General features: G+C 40.2%; 1 pseudogene; it reads left to right on the top strand.

Annotated features, from left to right (window-relative positions):
* Positions 1 to 2,540: 2,540 nt before the first annotated feature.
* Positions 2,541 to 3,295, top strand: LOC135268288 (rho-related GTP-binding protein RhoV-like; annotated as a pseudogene).
* Positions 3,296 to 20,051: the final 16,756 nt, after the last annotated feature.

The raw sequence follows: 20,051 nt of genomic DNA, 5'->3' as shown, positions 1-20,051 counted from the left end.
CTGTATTATTAATGCTTGCTCAACACTAAAACCAAACATTTTAAAGGTCAGCTTTGTGAAATATTTTAATTGCCCATAGATTTCATTTTGAAGTAATCACACTGAATTTTCTCTTTATATATTTGTTCCAGGGATATAAGCAAATTGCTTTACCTTCTAAACATCAATGATATTGATTTATAAAATTGATTTCAGTAATACAGTTCAGAAAATGTTTTACTAAAAATATTCTGAAGAACACAGGTCATGGGATGTCAATAATTGCTCATACACAATTGTATGGTTGTTTCCTTCCTAGGTTCCTATCAGGTGAAAAAATACTGTGTTAATTGTTATATATAAAGCATTGTTTAATAATAATATGTCTTACCTACCTGTTTGTTTGCCTTTTAAATAATTGAAGCAGTTAGTATTTTCTAATTATTAAAAAATGCATGTTCATTGCTGAAATTTTAAAAAATGTGAAAAATTCATAAACAAAAAAAGTCATCAGAGATCTTACTATCCAGAGGTAACCAGGATTAAAGTTTACAAATATAGATGTAGATAAATGTATTTACATGCATGCACACATATTGTGTGTGTTCACCAAATGTATACATAAACCGATATACAAACACAAAATTTTATTCATGTGCCCCATAATGAGGTTTCAGTGAATGATGGACTGCATATACTAAGGTGATCCCATAAGATTATAATGGAGCTGAAACATTCCTACTGCCTAGTGACATCGTAGCTTGTAGTAGAATTTATTACATGTGGTGATGCTGATGTAAAACAAACTTACTGCGCTGCCAGTCATATAAAAGTATAGCACATACAATTATTTAAGTACATAATTCTTGATAATGATAATAAGCAACTATGTTACTGGTTTATGAATTCACTAAACTGGACTTTTTAGCATTATTTTAGAGTGTACTCTTTCTACTTATAAAAAAGAAATCAACAACACACGTTAACTATAAAACATCATCAGCAGGTCCTTCAGAAAGTGTTCTAGAAGGCAGCATTGATACCATAGGAGATGACAGCTCTGTGCGTGTTATTGCCCCTGAAGACTTTCCAATGGGACAAGATGTGGAGGTGGAAGACATGATATTGACGATCCTGACCCTAAGATAATGTGTGTGCTTACGCCTTCATTTTCAACAAAAGTCTAAAAAGTAAAAATACCTTAAACATAGAAAAGAGCTTATAGAATAAGGATGCAAAGAAAGTAAATATTTTTGTACAATGGTACAATGTGCGTATTTCAATTTAAATTTTATTATAAAAACAGTCAAAAAGTTAAAAAATGTTAAAGTTTATAAAGTAAAAATGTTACAGTAAGCTAAGGTTAATTTATTACTGAAAAAAGAAAAATGTTTTAAAAATCGAATGTAGCCTACGCATGCAGTGTTTATAAAGTCTACAGTGGTGTATGGTCATGTCCTAGGCCTTGACATTCACTTAATACTCACTGACTCACCCAGAGCAACTTCCTGTCCTCAAGTTCCGTTTATGGTATCCTGTAGAAATGTAACCATTTTTTATCTTTTATATCTTTTTTTACTGTAACTTCTCTATGTTTAGATACACAAATACCAATTGTGTTTCAATTGCCTACAATATTCAGTACAGTTATATGACGCGCAGGTTTGTAGCCTAGGAGCCATACCCTACAACATATAGCCTATGTGTGTAGTAGGCTATACCATTCAGTATTGTGTAAGTACACTCTATGATGTTTACACAGTGACAGAATAGCCTAACGGCACATTCTCAGAAGACATCCCCATTTCTAAGTAGCTTGTGACTGTACAATAATCTTCTATATTTATTCAGTTTTGGCTCCTGTCTTATTAATGAATACTTTTGTATATTCGAATTTGAAATGGCATTTCTCATTTTCTAACATACAGCACTGAAACCAAACAAGGGGAGACTGTAGCAGAGCCCTACCTATCAAGTATACACAAATGGTAACTATTCTTACAAATGACAGCCATGAGTCAGGCAACCCCTAACAACAGACCCACTGTTTTTCTCCCATTCCGTGACATGTATCTTCTCTTGTTTGTGTAACTGTTGCGTGACTGAATGCATGAACTACTTCCCAGCACATAAATCAATTGTGAGGACCATAAGAACCATGAGATGAATCAGTCTTTATATCAGACAGTGTCTCATGTTTTTCTGTACGCAGAAACCCAGTTGTTGTTTACATGTAGCAAATTCTATTATGATCTGAAATTACACAGTTCTAATGAGAACACATGGACACAGGGAGGTGAACAACACACACCGGGGCCAGCTGGGAAGTTGGAGGGCCAGGGGAGGGAGAGCATTAGGAGAAACACCTAATGCATATGGGACATAAAACCTAGAAGATGGGTTGACAGGTGCAGCAAATCACCATGGCACATGTATACCTATGTAACAAACCTGCACATTCTCCACATGTATCCAGGAACGTAAAGTAAAATTGAAATTAAAAAAAAAACTAGGACACGCTCAGTCAGAGGCAGCCAGTGGAACCTACTTTCTCAAGCGCAACGAAGCCGGGTCCCGGGCTGGCCCCTCTGCTGCCCCCGGAGCGGGCTATGCCGCCGCGGGAGCTGAGTGAGGCTGAGCCTCCCCCGCTCCGGGCCCCGACCCCTCCCCCGCGGCGGCGTAGCGCGCCCCCAGAGCTGGGCATAAAGTGCGTGCTGGTGGGCGACGGCGCCGTGGGCAAGAGCAGCCTTATCGTCAGCTACACCTGCAATGGGTACCCCGCGCGCTACCGGCCCACGGCGCTGGACACCTTCTCCGTGCAAGTCCTGGTGGATGGAGCTCCGGTGCGCATTGAGCTCTGGGACACGGCGGGATAGGAGGATTTTGACCGACTTCGTTCCCTCTGCTACCCGGATACGGATGTCTTCCTGGCATGCTTCAGCGTGGTGCAGCCCAGCTCCTTTCAAAACATCACAGAGAAATGGCTGCCCGAGATTCGCACGTACAACCCCCAGGCGCCTGTGCTGCTGGTGGGCACCCAGGCCGACCTGAGGGACGATGTCAACGTACTGATTCAGCTGGACCAGGGGGACCGGGAGGGCCCAGTGCCTCAACCCCAGGCTCAGGGTCTGGCCGAGAAGATCCGAGCCTGCTGCTACCTGGAGTGCTCAGCCTTGACGCAGAAGAACTTGAAGTATTTGACTCGGCCATTCTCAGTGCCATTGAGCACAAAGCCCGGCTGGAGAAGAAACTGAATGCCAAAGGTGTGCGCACCCTCTCCCGCTGCCGCTGGAAGAAGTTCTTCTGCTTCATTTGAGCAGCTATGGCTGCATAGCAAGTGGTAGGCAGGAGGCCAGAGACTTCTGGGACCTGGGGCACCAGGGCCTTTGCGGGAGCTACTGGCAGGTCCTGGCCGCCTCATGGGACTCAGTTCCCTTCCGTACAGTCAGGGGACATGGGCCTGTAACTGCCCACTATGATATGCCCCGGTGAGCCTAGGAGGGAAGGCTGTGATTTGGATTTCTCCAGTCAAAGCTCACAGAAAAAGCCTGGCACTTTGATTTTCATGGGATGGTCCTAACAGAGTCAGTCACCTCCTAGCAGTTTGGGATCCAGTTCCCAGTTTCTTATCCTGGGCCCTCAGGTCAGCCGGTCTGAATTAGGACTCTTCCTTGGCTCAGGGGTGAGGAAGAGCTTGGGAAATGCCTGGCATCGTGGAGGGCTGGAAGGGGTTCAGCCCTGATTTGGAGAGAAGTTTGGGATGGGGTGGGCGAGAGATTGAGAAGACAGAGCAGGAAGGGACGCCTTGGAACCGTGGGACTGATGGTGGATTAGGGCTGGGCCTGGAAGGAAGATGACAAAGAAGAGGAGAGAGGGAAGTGGGGCAGATGAGGAGCAGGCTGACACCTGGGCCACCCTCAACCCCCAAGGCCAGGGAGGGCGGGACTGGCCCTGGGAAGAACTGGGTCTCTGGGCTCCCTAGGCACTGCCCAAACTGGCTGGGCCAGGAGTGGGGCAGGAAATGAGAGTCAAGACCCAGCAAAAGGAAGGGGAGGAGCTGCAAATTAGAGCCTGAAGGAGGATGGAGTTCGGGAGCATCCCTTTCCTCAAGGGCACACAGCCTAGAAGCAACAGCAGTTCAGAGTCTGCAAATAAAACCTTAAGTCTGTGGAAAAAAAAAAAAAAAAAAAAAACTATACATTTTTAAAGAAAAAAATACAAAAAAAAAAGCTTTCTTTTGATTAAAAAAAGTAAAAAAAAAAAAGACAAAAAGGAAATATCTATACATAATTAACATACCCATTACCCCATATACTTATCCTTTTTTTGTAGTGAGAACACCTAAAATCTACTCTTTTAGCAATTTTCAAGTATGCAATGTATTGTTGTTTGCTTTTTTGTTGTAAAATGTCTTTTTGGAAACATTTTATTTACCTAGAAAGGTAAGCAGACATGTTACACCAAAAAAAAAAAAAGTTCTTTGGGAGCCTTTGGTAAAGCTGGGGTGAGATAAAACAAATACCAAAGGATGAATAACAGCATTGAGTATCATGCCCATTTGATGAATTAAATAAATCACTAGAGTGGCAAGTATTAAATACTAGTCTACAACCTCAAGTGTACAAGAAATAGCACATATATTTCTTTTCTAGATCAACTTAATTCAGGACCAGACTGAAAGGAAATTCAGCTTGAGTCATGTGGAAGGCTTGAGTTGATGCAGCATTCAGGTCTGGGGAGGCCACCAGTCCCCTGCCCACATGAGTTATTCTGTGACACTATTGTCCAGTCTCCATGATCTCTTTAGACCCAAGGATTCTGCTGCTTTAAAGTTTTTCTTAGAGTTTTACACTCCATGCAAAGGCTGAGTGCTGGCACATTAAAGTGTTAAAGCCTTTTTTGAAGGCTATAATGTGGAAAATGATGATGAGATAGAAAAATATGAGCAAAGTTCTAGGTTGATTGGTAGAGAAGGCCTGTCTGAGGGGGTGTGTCTTCTGCTTGCCCCATAGAAGGTGAGATCAAATGTCCCACTCAAAATTGGTTCCAATGAGGATGAAGCCACATGGGCACTGAGAGTGTTGAAAAGGTTTATTTATTCACATAATGAGGCTTTCTGTGGAAAACAAGGCAGACATTCAAGTTGGTCTGACGTGGCTTGAGAAAAGGAAGAAGCATGTGGCTTGATTTTGTGTTACACTTAGAGGGTGGGGCCGAGGCAAGGTTCCCCAGGTGTATGGGGTTGTGTGGTTCAACCTTTCCCCTGTACCTGTGTGGAGTGAATGTGCTGGTTTTCTTATTGGCTTGCCCAGAGGAGTGGGTTTGGAAGCTGTCCCTGGTTAAAGACAAAAAAAAATGGAGCTCGACTCCTTATTCCAAGGAGGCATGTTAGTTGAGACCGAAGGATGAAAGAACTGGAGTAAGAGCATCCCAGACAAAAGGAATGCCCGCAAAAGCCCATGGCAGTGAAAGTCCTTGAACGTTGGAGAAACAGAAAGAGGCCAGAGTGGCTGGAATCTGACAAGCAGAGGAAGACAAGGTTAGAGAGGCCAGAGCATGCAGGGCTCCCTGAGTCATGGCTGTGAGTTTGGATTTCAGAGTAAGTGCAATAGAAAGCCATTAAAATCTGGTAGCTTGATGTGAAATCAGGATTTTATTGCAAGCTTGATAAAACCTGATATCTACATATAGTGAAAAAGGAAGCAAGGACAAATCAATGGAAAGTCTCTAACATTATCTTATTTATTTTAAGATTATGTACGCAGATAAACCTAACTCTCTTGTGCCAAAAAGTTTGGCCTAAAGTTAAGGACAGGCTTTGAATTTCTTGGCCTCCTGCTTATTTAATTCAACTTGCATGCAGATATATATGAATATATACATACACAAATGTGGGGGGTGCAGGGGGTATGGAGGAAGCTTGGAAGTAGACACTGAGATAAACTAACATCAGAACCAGGGCTTACATTCAACTGGAAGGGGATCCAGCTAACCTGTAGCACCTTAAATTTTCCTGATGCTCATTTCTGTTTGTACCACTGCTCCTGTACCACAAGACTTGAGCAGTTCTCAGCATCATCCTCTGTCAGTGGGCATCTCTGAAGAGGCCTCCCTGATAAAGACAGCATTAGAGCACCAAATCTGTGCAGCTCATGGGTGACTCTGCCCCTCTTCTTCCTTCTCTGTCACATCTAAACTTTGACTTCTCTGTTTGCAGCCTTTCATCTGTTTCATGGAGTGTCTCTTCCCTCTCTCTGCTTGACATATTCAGACTGGCCATCCTTTATTAGAATGCCCATTCTATGATCCCAAAAGGTAAAGCCCTTGGTTTTTTATCTTACCTGCCATTTGACTCTGCCCAGAAAGTGACACATTCCCATCACATGACACTAACAACTGTTAATGGCAACATGACCTCATGTGATGTACCAGGTGCAAATGAGAGGTCACAGCAGGGCACCCGTGCAGCTGTATCTTCACCTATGAGCTCAAATGAGGCAGGTCTTTATGAAGCAGTGGGGAAAAAAATCTTTAGGTAGTAAAAAATAACATGAATTAAACTTTAGATTCAAACTGGAACTCTGGAAACCCTGTGATCCTAAAACATGTACTTGCTTATGTGCCTCACAGCACCAGGCCATCTGCCAACCTCCTTCCTAAGCAGAGCAGCTGCCAGGGCCAAGACCAAGAAACTTCACAGTAATTTATTTGCTTTCTGAGCCAGACAGAATCCAGGGACCCAGAAAGGAAAGTCCTGAGTGAAGACGAGAGCACTGCTTTTTTTGGAAAGAGCTTGGAACTCTAAGATCCACATAATCCTGGAAAAAAGGTGGGTATCAAATGGTCCTGGGATGACTGTGCATCTTCCTTATCCCTGAGAGACTCTGGAAGATCAGGGTGGGTGAACTGAATTTTCTCTGTGATGAGGCAAATAGAGCAGAATTAACCTTTGCACCTAAAGAAACAGAAATCAGGAATGGGTGCACACTGTGGACCACTGCTGCATAAGATATGAGCCCCATAAAACACTGGTGTGCTTCTTCAGGAAAACAAAATATGGAAATTTCTCCTCTAAGGCAACATCTGGGTCAGTGAGTACTATTTCCATATAAGAATGATGTTCTTTGAAATTAGGAACAAGAATGAATGAATGAATGAATGAATGAATGAATGCAGTAGTAACTCTATAATCCAAGTCAGCCTCTTCTTGGGTGAATGATTTACCAAAATTATCTGCATAGTACATCTCCAAGGAACACATTAGTGGAATAATACAAAAGGCAATGACAGAAATTTGGGAGGCTCAATTGTTAGTCCTAGATCTGTCATTAATTCTGTGACATTAAGAGAATCCCTTCATATATTTGCGAATTTTCAAACTTCTGAAATTTGAGAAATTTGGACTAAAAGAGCTCTAAGCCTCTTCTGTCACTAATATTATATTCTATTCCTTTCTGAAGAATTGTTTTGGTTTATGCCAGAAAATGCTAACTGCCCCTCTGGACAGTTCCTGGATTGTGGCCAGTTTTCTTATTCAGATAAGTTATGTTTGCACACCACCTGTATCTTGAATTTTCTCCACCTCAGCGTTCTGCTCTGAGTCTGTTCTGTCACCTGTATAGTGACCCTAACACCTTATTCAAGGTGAGAGCAGTAGTCTCAATTATCTGCCAAGTGATGATCATTTTGACTACCATGTCAATTCCTTTTCTAAGCATTAACCAGTGAAAGTTATTGAAGGTGAGCTGCTTTTTTGTGGCATAAGCTTAAGAGAGCAAAAAGCCATTACCAACACCCTAAACAGCCAAGAACATTCTGAAATTATCTAGGGCTACCTTACCAAATGCCAGTAAATCTTTTGTTCTTAATAGGGGTCAAAAGAAGCTACTGATGTTTTACTTTTTTAAAAGATGGGATACTCTGCAGTGTTTTAGATTAAGAGTTTTAGGCTGCTGCCTGGCAACAACTCTAGAGACAAGAGTAGCTTAGGATCTAAAAAAATCTAGTAAATTAAAAAAGAAAATTGTCCAATGCCTGTGTCAAATTCATTCTGGTTTAGTAGTTCTATGAAAGGACAATGAGTATTTTCTTTCTTAGAAATTACAGAAAGAGTAAGTTAACTTTGGTAAAGGAGAAACATGCGTGATGCACTTGCCATAAACTCATCGTTTACAAGTTAACACTCTTTTACATTCATGTAGCCTTTCCTACACTCCATCCTATTGACTCTCCTCAAAATCTAGGGAAGTAGGTGCAGCAGGAAGACATTCAGCAGTTATTACACAGTATCCCTTTTACACAAGTTTTTCTTAAACACTGCAGTGACCCAGAGCTCACTACTCATTAGATAGATCAATACTTTTTTTTCCAAACTATTATATATTTGAAAAGTTTTTAATGATAAAGGGGATATCACCACCGATTCCACAGAAATACAATCTACCATCAGAGATTACTACAAACAACTCTACGCACATAACCAGTAAACCTGGAAGAAATGGATAAATTCCTGGACACTTGCACCCTCCCAAGATTAAGCCAGGAAGAAGTTGAAACCCTGAATAGACCAATAACAAGGTCTGAAGTTGAGGCAGCAATGAACAGCCTACCAACCAAAAAAAGCCCCGGTCCAGATGGGTTCACAGCCGAATTCTACCAGACATACAAAGAGGAGCTGGTACCACTCTTTCCAAAACTATTCCAAATACAAAAAGAGGGAATCCTTCCCAGATCATTTTATGAGACCAACATCATCCTGATACCAAAACCCGGCAGAGACTGAACAGGAAAAGAAAACTTCAGGCCAATATCCATGATGAACATAGAAGCAGAAATAGTCAATAAAATACTGGCAAACCAATTGCACAGCACATCAAAAAGCTTATCCATCACAATCAAGCAGGCTTCATCCTGGGGATGCAAGGCTGGTTCAACATAGACTCGTTTATTACATACAAGTCTATAAACGTAATCCACCACATAAACAGAACTGAACACAAAAACCACATGATTATCTCAATAGATGCAGAGAAGGCCTTCACACCAATTCAACAGCCCTTTATGCTAAAAACTCTCAATAAACTAGGTATCAATGGAATGTATCTCAAAATAATAAAAGCTATTTAACAACAAACCCACAGCTAATATCATACTGAATGGGCAAAAACTGGGAGCATTCCCTTTGAAAACTGGCACTAGACAAGGATGCCCTCTCTCACCACTCCTATTCAATATAGTATTGGAAGTTCTAGCCAGAGCAATCAGGCAAGAAAAAGAAATAAAGGGTACTCAATTAGGAAAGGAGGAAGTCAAATTGTCTCTATTTGCAGAAGACATGATTGAATATTTAGAAGGCCCTAACATCGCAGCCCAAAAACTCCTGAAACTAATAAGCAACTTCAGTACTCAGGATACAAAACCAATGTGCAGACATCACAAGCATTCCTATACACCAATCACAGACTAAAAGAGAGCCAAATCAAGAGCAAACTCCCATTTACAACTGCTACAAAGAGAATGAAATACCTAGGAATACAACTAACAAAGGATGTAAAGGACATCTTCAAGGAGAACTACAAACCACTGCTCAAGGAAATAAGAGAGGACAAAAACAGATGGAAAAATATCCCATGCTCATGGTTAGGAAGAATCAATATTGTGAAAATGGCCATACGGCCCAGAGCAATTTATAGATTCAACACTGAATCTGGAAACCAACGTTGTCAGAAAACTGACACAAGAACAGAACATCAAACACTGCATGTTCTCACTCATAGGCAGGTGTTAAACAATGAGAACACATGGACACAGGTAGGGGAGCATCACACACTGGGGTCTATTGGGGGGGACTAGGGGAGGGACAGAAGGGGGTAGGGAGGTTGGGGAGGGATAACATGGGGAGAAATGCCAGACATAGGTGATGGGGGGAGGAAGGCAGCAAACCACATTGCCATGTATGTACCTATGCAACAATCCTGCATGATCTGCACATGTACCCCAGAACCTAAAGTGCAATAATATATATATATATATATAATTTAAAAATAATAGTAATAATAAATTAATTTTAAAAAGAACTGAATTTTTCTCTAGGTCACTTTCAAATGCTGCTCCTCAATCTTCCATATTTTTTATACAGTCTTAGCTGGGAAAATGAACACTAGCTACTGCCACACACAAGGCTCAAATTCTGAGTGGCCTAAAGCAACAAAAGTTTCTTTCTTGCTCAAGTCAAGTGCAATTTAGGTTGGAAAGCCAGCTCTATCGTGTAGCTTCATCACCTGGAACATGTTACCACAGCAGGCTAAAAGAAATTTGGTAGAGGTGGATTGGTTCTTTTTGCATCAGTCCATAAGTAGTACCAACACATCTGCTCCTAGCCAGTTGGCCAGAACTAGCCACAAGGCCCCAGCCTAACTGTAGGGATCCTGGGAAATGTAAGAAAACACACAGAATTTAGCGGATGTTAATTGTATCTATGAAACTATTTCCCCAACCAAGCACACTGATTGGAAGGATGAGGCAGGTACTAAGATTTGAGGCATCAAATTTATATTGAATTCTGGAGCCAGATCATGTCAAAGAAAAGCTAGTGCTTCGTGCTCTGATCATGCAGAGAGAGCTCAGCCATCACTCTCTCAGAGTCTGACATCCAGCTCTGCTGTCTTTGCGCAGTGCCCAGACTAAGATGGTCAGCAGAGGATTTATATACTTCCTACTTCACTTCTTTACTGACTTTTCTCCAGCACAGGCTGGGTGTATAGAGGGCCTTGTAGTCCAGTCATTTACATTTGCTGTTACCTCGGAGCATTTCATCCTCCTATTTTCAGACATCAAGAAATTGACAGCATGAACGAAGGATGCCACATAACTAATGTCACTTATGTTAACTAAAATCATGTTAATTAAATGTATTATTATAGCTCTACAATAAGTGTACTGTTTTGTATTTCTGGTATTCCCAAGGGACTGAGCATGAGATTATATTTAGGGAATAGATGTAAGACTTCTTCACTAGGCCAATGAAACTCTCAGTTTCAAGAGAAACTGAATCTCAGAGAGATTGAATGATTTATCCATATTTGCATAACCTGTAATGTAAATGATAAAACCAGAACAGGAAACCAGGATATGTGACTTTTTTTTTAGATGGAGTCTTGCTCTGTTGCCCAGGTTGGAGTGCAATGGCATGATCTCAGCTCACTGCAGCCTCTGCCTCCCGGGTTCCAGAGATTCTCCTGCCTCAGCCTCCCTGGTAGCTGGGATTACAGGCATGCACCACCACCATGCCTGGCTAATTTTTGTATTTTTAGTAGAGATGGGGGTTTTACCAAGTTGGCCAGGCTGGTCCCAAACTCCTGACCTCAGATGACCCACCCGCCTTGGTCTCCCAAAGTGCTAGTATTACAAGCATAAGCCACCACACCCAGCCCGGGATATGTGACTTCTAATCCAGTGCAAGGTGCTTTGCTAAAGGCATGCCAAGAACTAGATTCCAGTCACCTCTGTGCTATCCCTTTTCAAATGTTGAGATGCCAACCTGACTCTTCAGAGAAGAAAAGGAGAGACGCCAGGCCCACTCTGATAATAGAAACTGTGGTGTTAGCAGCAAGCCAATAATAGGCAGAGGCAAATGTACATTTACATTATGCAGAAATTAGTAGCATGATGAGGACAATAAGAGGCCTTGGTTGGAATTAATTGCTTCCCTGTAGGGTGTTCAAGCCACTCTAGTTTGCCGGTGCCGAGACTATAAATGAATTTGCACTGGAGGTGTGACTGCAGCCAACACAACAGAATTGAAAGGGGAGGAGGCAGCCATAGGCATGGAGTTTTCAAAACCAAATAATATGTTAATTGTTGAAATGCTGTTCAGGAAAATTCACACCACTTTAAAATCTTGAGACTCAGAGAGAGAAAAAAGCAAAATAGCACTATGGCATGGATTCTGTCCTGACTCCTGCAAATTGTGAGTAGTCAACATCCACTTTTGTAATAGCAGCCTGATGGGTATATCAAAAGCCCTTGTTAAGCAGCTGTCAATTCTGTAAACATGTTTTACTCTTTCACTGGTACTACCATCATTACAAAATAGTAACTGGGCAGTCCATTTTGATGTGGGGTACAATTACTGATGAGAGAGTACATTCATTACAGTACATTCAGATGACCTCATATGCCCCCAGCATGCTATCCCATGGCAGAATCAGGCATCAGATTACAAAAAGCTTTGGATAAAACCAGAAAATTCATGAGACCTCAGTGGCAATGGCAAATGCATCATAGGTAAGAAATGAATTAATTTTCACCTACGGCATTTGTATGGTAATCTTGTAATCTCACCTAGTTCTTGATCATTCTGGAAGGCAAAGCAATCTCATTTGTCCCCATCTAAATGCATTGTTTAAAAGCATTGATTGATATAGTCCCTGCCTTCGATTTATATAGTCCCTGCTTTTTTATGTATAGCAATAATTGCTATGAGTTTTTGCATGAATATGGCCAGATTTTAACAATGTATTATTTGAGACTTTAGGGTATTTGTAAAGGAGGCTAGAGAGATAATATTATCCTCATATTTTAAAATGAGGAAATGAAATGTGAGAGTCAGTAAAGTTAGGTACTTTGCTCAGTGTATTATTCAGGGTTATCTATCTATCTGTCAATCTAGGAGTTTATTATATATCTATATCTACAGACATATCTATAGATACATATAACTAAATATCTATATCTATGTATCTATATATGTAGCTAAATATCTATAGATATCTATATAGATACATATAGCTAAATATCTATATAGATATAGATAGTTTATTAAGTGTTAACTCACATGATCACAAGGTCTCACAATAGGCTGTCTGCAGGCGAGGAGCAAGGAGGTCCAGTCCGAGTCCCAGAACTGACGTACTTGGAGTCCAGTGTTCAAGGGCAGGAAGCATCCAGCATGGGAGAAAGATGTAGGCTGGGAGACTAAGCCAGTCTCTCTTTTCACATTTTTCTGCCTGCTTATATTCTAGGCACTGGCAGCTGAATAGATTGTGCCCACCAGATTAAGGGTGGATCTGCCTTTCCCAGCCCACTGACTCAAATGTTAATCTCCTTTGGCAACACCCTCACAGATACTCCTAGGATCAATACTTTGTATCCTTCAGTCCAATCAAGTCAATACTCAGTATTAATCATCACAAGTCCAACTCTTGTCAACTTGAATCCACACACATCTCCTGAGATCATATATAATCTTCAAATAAAGACAATAAGGTCATAATAATTGTGCCTAACATAATACAACTATCCTTCATACAAGCAGAAATGCACCAATCCCCAACCCAAAGTTATTACATAAAGTTAACAACACTTAAATGCTAATCTGAAGTCAATAAATCTTATGCCACATGGTAAAGGAGAAAGGACATAAAATGAAGATATTTTCTTAGTACAAGTGTATACATACGCAAACATGTTTTTAACAAAAGAAGGAGGAAATACTCATGACAACTACAGTCCTCATTTCTGCAGCTGGTCATGTGGTTGTAGCTGGTATTGATGACTGCCGCCTTCTACCACCCATTCTGTATTCCCTTTGCCTTCAGCAAGCACCTCAGCAGGTCATAGTATTTTTCCGGGTGGAGTGACCCAAACCTTCATTCCTGAAGGGTCTGGGTCATTTGTAGTCCTGCCTGGATTGGGCTATTATAGTTTCCCATTGACCTTAATTACAGGGCATGGTAAAACTAAGAGATGCCCTAATGGATGTCCTGTATTCCATGCATACTCTTCCTCACCTCTGTTGTGGAGTAGTAGACTGATTTCGTCTGATAGTTTGGGTCAGTCACCCCAGCCAACACTGTAACTCCCTCCTTAGCCTGTTGACTTAAAGGTAGGAGGAGTCCAAAGTGTCCATGTGGCAATCTTAACTTTCAGTTTAACGCAATTATTGTTGTATCTCCTGGTGGCAGCATTCCATCATCTGGAACTAAGACCTCTAGGCCAGCAGAACATAATGTCACAGGAATAAGAAGCAGACATTTTGTTAGCGGACCACTAGGGGTGATAGTGAATGGTGTCACTTCCACTTCCACTCCTTGACTCTTGGACCCATGAATCCTGGCTACAAGAGAAACAGTACCATATACTGGACTCTGATTCAGAGCATACATGGTGTGATCATTGATATGCTTAAGTATCGCACGTTGCTATTTGATTTTGGGTTTTATTTGTTTGTATGTCTCAGTGTTTTTTTTTCTCTTTTACCTCTTCTGTCTTTTGGATTAATTGAATTTTATTTGCATTCTGTTTTCTCCTCTTCGTTGGCTTGTCAGCTAATTCTGTACTGTTACTTTATTGGTTGCTATAGGTTTATATTAGCTATCTCTAACTTGTAACGATCTATATTCAAGTGATATTATAATTATTAACACATAATATGCTAACATTGTAATAGTATACTTTCATTTTTGTTATGTTATCTTAAAGCTTTGTACATTGCCATAGATTATAAGCTGCAGACTACATTGTTAAAATATTTTTAAAGATTCAATTATGTTTTAAAATATTTATATAATAAGAAAAAGTTCTTATAGATTTACCAAAGGAGTTATCATTTTAAATATTTCTTGTTTCTCTCATTAGATTCATGCTTTGATCTGGTATCACTGACCTTCTGCCTGAAGGGCTTCCTCCAAAATCTCATGTACTATAAGGCGCCAGAGATGAATTCTTTCAGATTTTCTTTTTGCTTTTATATAAAACAAGTACAATTTATGATTTATAATTTATTAAATGATAGCATTTGAAATACAGCTTAAAATATTTAAAACAATAAAGAAATATAACTGTAACCTTGAATAACACGATGATTGGGATGTCTCAGTCTGATATACTCTTGTATTCACATTTAATTGGCTGCTACATTTAAGAATGGCATTTTATTTTTACTATATCTGAATTCATATAAGAGAAAGTTATATTGTTCTTTAATTAAATTTTATTTTATTTTTTTAACTTTTATTTTCATTTCAAGGGTGCATGCACAGGTTTGTCATATAGGTAAACTGCAAATCAAGAGGGTTTGGTGTACAAATTATTTCATCATCCAGATAATAAGCCTAATACCCAATAGGTAGTTTTTCAATCCTCACCCTCCTCACATGCTCTACCCTCAAGTGGGCCCAGTGTCTATTGTTCTCTTCTTTGTGTCTATGTAGACTCAATGTTTAGCTGCCATATATAAATGAGATCATGTTGTATTTGGTTTTCTGCTCCTGTGGCAATTCACTTAGGATAATGACCTGTATCTCCATTTATGTTGCTGCAAAGGATATGATCTCATTCTTTTCTATGGCTGCATAATATTCCATCATGTATACGTACCATATTTTCTTTATCCAGACTACCATTGATGGGTACTTAGGTGGATTCCATGTCTTTGCTATTATGAATAGTGCTTTGATGAACATAGGCATGCATATGTCTTTATGGCAGAATGATTTATATTCCTTTGGGTATACACCCAACAATAGGAACGCTGGGTAAAATGTTAATTCTGTTTTAACTTCTTTAAGTAACCACCAAGCTGCTGAACTAATTTACATTCCTACTAGTAGTGTGTAACTGTTGTCTTTCACTGCAACCTCATTAACATCTGTTTTTTTTTTTTTACTTTTTAGTAATAGCCATTCTGACTACTGTGAGATGGTATATCTGTGCGGTTTTAATTTGCATTTCTCTAATGATTAGTGATGTGGAGGATTTTTCATGTTTGTTGGCTGCGTGTATGTCTTTTTTTAAAAAGTGCCCTTTATGTCTTTTGCCTGTTTTTAATGGGGTTGTCTTTTGCTTATTACTTTAAGTTAATTGTAGATCCTGAATATTAGACCATTGTCAGATACAACATTTGCAAATATTTTCTTCCATTCTGTGGGTTGTGTGTTTAATCGGTTGATAGTTTATTTTGCTGTGCAGAAGCTCTTTAGTTTAATTAGGTCTAATTTGTCAATTTTTGTTTATGTTGCAATTGCTTTTGGCATCTTTGTCATAAAATCTTTGCCAGGGCCTATGTCCAAAATGGTTTTTCCAAGATTTTCTTCTACTGCTAATACAGTTTTAGGCTTTACATTTAAGTCTTTAATCCATTTTGAGTTGATATTTGTATATGATGTAACGAAGGGGTCCAGTTTCATTCTTCTGCTTACAACTGGCCAGTTATCCCAACACCATTTATTGAATAGGGCACCCTTTCCTCATTACTTATTTTTGTAAACTTTGTCAAAAATCAGATGGCTGTAGATGTGCAGGCTTTTCTCTGGGCTCTGTATTCTATTCCATTGGTCTATGTGTCCATTTTTCTACAAGTATTATACTGTTTTGATAACTGCAGGCTTGTAGCATAGTTTGAAGTCAGGTAATGGGATACCTCCAGCTTTATTATTTTTCCTTAAGATTGCCTTGGCTATTTGGGTGTAAAGTTGCTCATAACAGACTCTTATGTTTTGTTTCTTTTTTTTTCTTTTTTTTTTTTTTGTATTTCTGTGGGGTCAGTGGTAAGCTGCTTCTATGTGTGATGTTAGGTTGTAAATTTGAGATCTTTCTAACTTTTCCATGTGGGTGTTTGGCACTATAAACTTTCCTCTTAACATTGCTTTAGCTGTGTCTGAGGTTCTGGTTTGTTGTATCCTTGTTCTCATTAGATTAAAAAAAAATTCTTGATTTCTGCCTTAATTTCATTGTTTACCCAGAAATCATTCAGGAACAGTTTGTTTAACTTCCATGTGATTGTATAATTTTTTAGCAATCTTCTTAGTATTCATTTCTATTTATATTTTGCCATTGTACAAGAGTATGGTTGGTATAATTTTGTTTTCTTTTAAATTTGCTGAGAATTGTCTTATGGCTGATTACGTAGTCAATTTTAGAGAATGTGCCATGTACAGAGGAGAAGTCGGCACATTCTACTGTTTTGGGATGAAGAGTTCTGTAGATGTCTGTTAGGTCCATTTGGTCAAGTGTCTAGTTCAGGTCCCAAATATCTTCTGACTTGTAGAATTTCTGCTAAATGGTCCACTTTAGCCTAACAGGGTTCCCTTTGTAGGTGACCTGTCCCTTCTCTCTAGCTGCCTTTAATGTTTTTTCATGTTGACCTTAGAGAATCTAAAGACTGTATGTCTTGAGGATGATTGTCTTGTATATTATCTCTCAGAGGTTCTCTGGGTTTCCTGAATTTGAATGTAGGTTTCTGTGGTGATATTGCAGACATTTTTGTGGATGATATCTTCCAATATATTTTACAAGTTGCTTGCTTCCTCTCTCCTTCAGGCACACCAGTGATTCATAGATTTGATCTGTTTGCATAATCTCATATGTCTCAGAGGTTTTGCTAATTCTTTTTTATTCTTTTTCTTTATTTTTGTCTGCCTAAGTTAACTTGGAGAACCAGTATTCGAGCTCTGAGATTCCTTCCTCACCTTGGTCTATTCTGTTGTTAATTCTTATAATTGTATTACAAAATTCTTATAGTGTGTTTTCCAGCTCAATTAGATCAGTTTGATTATTTCTTCAAATGGCCACTTTGTCTTTCATTTCCTGTATTGTTTTATTGTATTTTTTAGAATCCTTGGATTGGATTTCAACTTTCTCCTGAATCTCGATTATCTTTGTTCCTATTCATCTTCTGAATTCTATGTCCACCACTTCAGCCATTTCAGCCTAGTTAAGAGCCATTGCTGGGGAACTAGTTTGGCATTTGGAGGCAAGAAGACACTCTGGCTTTTTCAGTTGCCATATTTCTTGGAATAGTTCTTTCTTCTTCGTATGGGCTGATGTTCTTTCAATCTTTAAAGTTGATGGTTTTTGGATGGGTTTTTTTTTCTTTTATTTTCTTTGATGCCCTTGGGGTTTTAATTGTGATATAAAGTGGGTTCAGCCACTAGCTTTAATTCTGGAAGATTTCAGGAGTTCTTGGCTCAGCTCAGCACTCCTGTACTGTGTTTTCTAACTCTGTGCCAGTAGGTTCCTGGCTTTGTTCTCTGCCCCCTCAAGGTTAGAAACCTGTTGCACTGAAGGGGCTGAGTTGTTCCCAGTCCACTGGCCTCAACGTTCCAATGGGGGGTTGCCAGCCAAAGCACTTTGTAGGAGGAGTGGGAGGGGATCCATGCTTGCTCACATGTGACAGCAGCCATGGTGGCACAGTGGGTTGCATACAAGTCAGCTGAGCCAGTGCACTGGCAGGAGTGGGACAGAGGCATTTATGCATGCATTCACAGTGGTGATGATATGGCAGGGTGTCCACATGTCAGTGGGGCCACAACAGGGATGCCTGTATGTGTGCACACACTTGCAGTGGCAACGCAGCAGGGGTGGGACATTAGTGTAAGCAGGAGCACTGGCATCCATGCTCATACTCGCCCTGGTGGTGGCAGTGCTGGTGGAGTGCAGGCAGGGTGGTGATGGGGGCGAGGTTCAATGTCTGTGGAGTCTGTGGATGTACTTGTGCCAGCAGAGGCAGCAACTGTGCGGTTTGCTAGCAGGAGTGGGTAGGGCAGTATACTGTGCTTGTGGTCCTTTTAGCAGTAGTACCATGGTGTATCTGAACACATGTCCTATCAGGGAAGAAGTGGGAAGGCCCACTCATGTGCATATATCAGCAAAGCAATGGGGGGTGGCTATGGTAGAGTGCATTAAACAAAGTGTCATAGGGAGGATGAAGTGATGGGGGGAAGCTACAGGTGAGGTTGTTGTGTCAGTGGGGTCCAGTCTGCTGGAGCTCTCCAATGGTTAGGTGTGGTCTGCCAGCAAAGGAGGTATGATGAAGGTGGCCCCTGGGAACCACCCTGATTGGGCTTCCAAGGCTGTACTGCAAATGGGTGTGGCCAGACTGGGGACTTGGAACAGGCTGGTAGACAGAGGTGAGCTCAGATGGAACTGGCCCCATCCCACAGGCAAGATTGCCCTGCTCTGTACAGTCTTCCAAAGGCTAAAGCCACATAGAGAAGCTTGGCCAGTCTTGGGGATGGCCATCACTGGCCATGCTCCACTGTATCCATTCTTATGCCAAAACCTCTGGACTTTCTAAGAAATTGTCTCTGCTAGCTCAAGTGTCCCCAGGGGTCATAGGTTCTCCTGCAGCTAGGATTCCATAGGTCTGTGGCAAGAGTGAACCACTCTTTGACTGTTCAACTTACTCCACCCCCATGAGTCACAGAGGGCCAGGAGAAGGTCCTGGTGTTCAGTAGCCCCACACAAGGTTCCCAGCTCCCTCCCACTTCAGTCCAATGTCTACATCCTCCATCCATTTTCAATGCCTTCCCTCTAAAGATCTGCTAGGAATGTGCCAGTCTTCCCAACATCCTGTCCTTCAGTAGGAGATGTTCCTCCAGGCTGTATCTAATTGCTTTCTTGGCTCTCTCTCTTTCAGACTTTTTCTATCAAAAATATCTTCATTTTTGCCTTTATTTTAAGGATATTTTATAGGATATACATTTCCTTGGTTGATTATTTTCTTTCACTAAATATATTGTTCTACTGTCCTTTTAATTACATAGCTGATAAAAAATATTCATCATTCTTTTCATTTTCTAAATATAATGTACTGTTCTTCTCTGAGTGCTTTTAAGATTTTTTTTCTTTACCACTGATTTCTTGTTGTCACTGATTTCTTTAACACTTTCTCTTCATCATAAGACGACTATGATGTACCTTGGTATTCTTTTGTTTGTGTTCATTTTGTTTAGAGTTGATGGAGTTTCTTGGATCTGTAGACTTATAGTTTTCATCACCTTTGGAAAAAGTTTGGTCATTATTTCCTCAAATAATTTTTTTACTCTTCTAAGAGAGTAAAAACTTACCAGCATATTAAGCTTCTTGAAGTTTTCTCACAGCTCAATAATGTTCTTTTCATTGTTTTTCAATTTCTTTTTTCTGTCTGAGTTTTATTTTAGAAAGTTTGTATGATCAAGTTCACTAGTCTTTTTTCTGCAATGTCAAATACCATTCATTGTATTTTTCATTTCACACATTATAATTTTCATTTCTGGAAGTCTATCTAGATTCTTTCTTACGTTTTCCTTCTC

This window comes from Aotus nancymaae, unplaced genomic scaffold, assembly GCF_030222135.1.
Source record: "Aotus nancymaae isolate 86718 unplaced genomic scaffold, 86718_ANA_hifiasm-v0.15.2.pri h1tg000040l, whole genome shotgun sequence".
Taxonomy (NCBI): domain Eukaryota; kingdom Metazoa; phylum Chordata; class Mammalia; order Primates; family Aotidae; genus Aotus; species Aotus nancymaae.
This window is presented reverse-complemented; position numbering and strand designations above follow the sequence as displayed.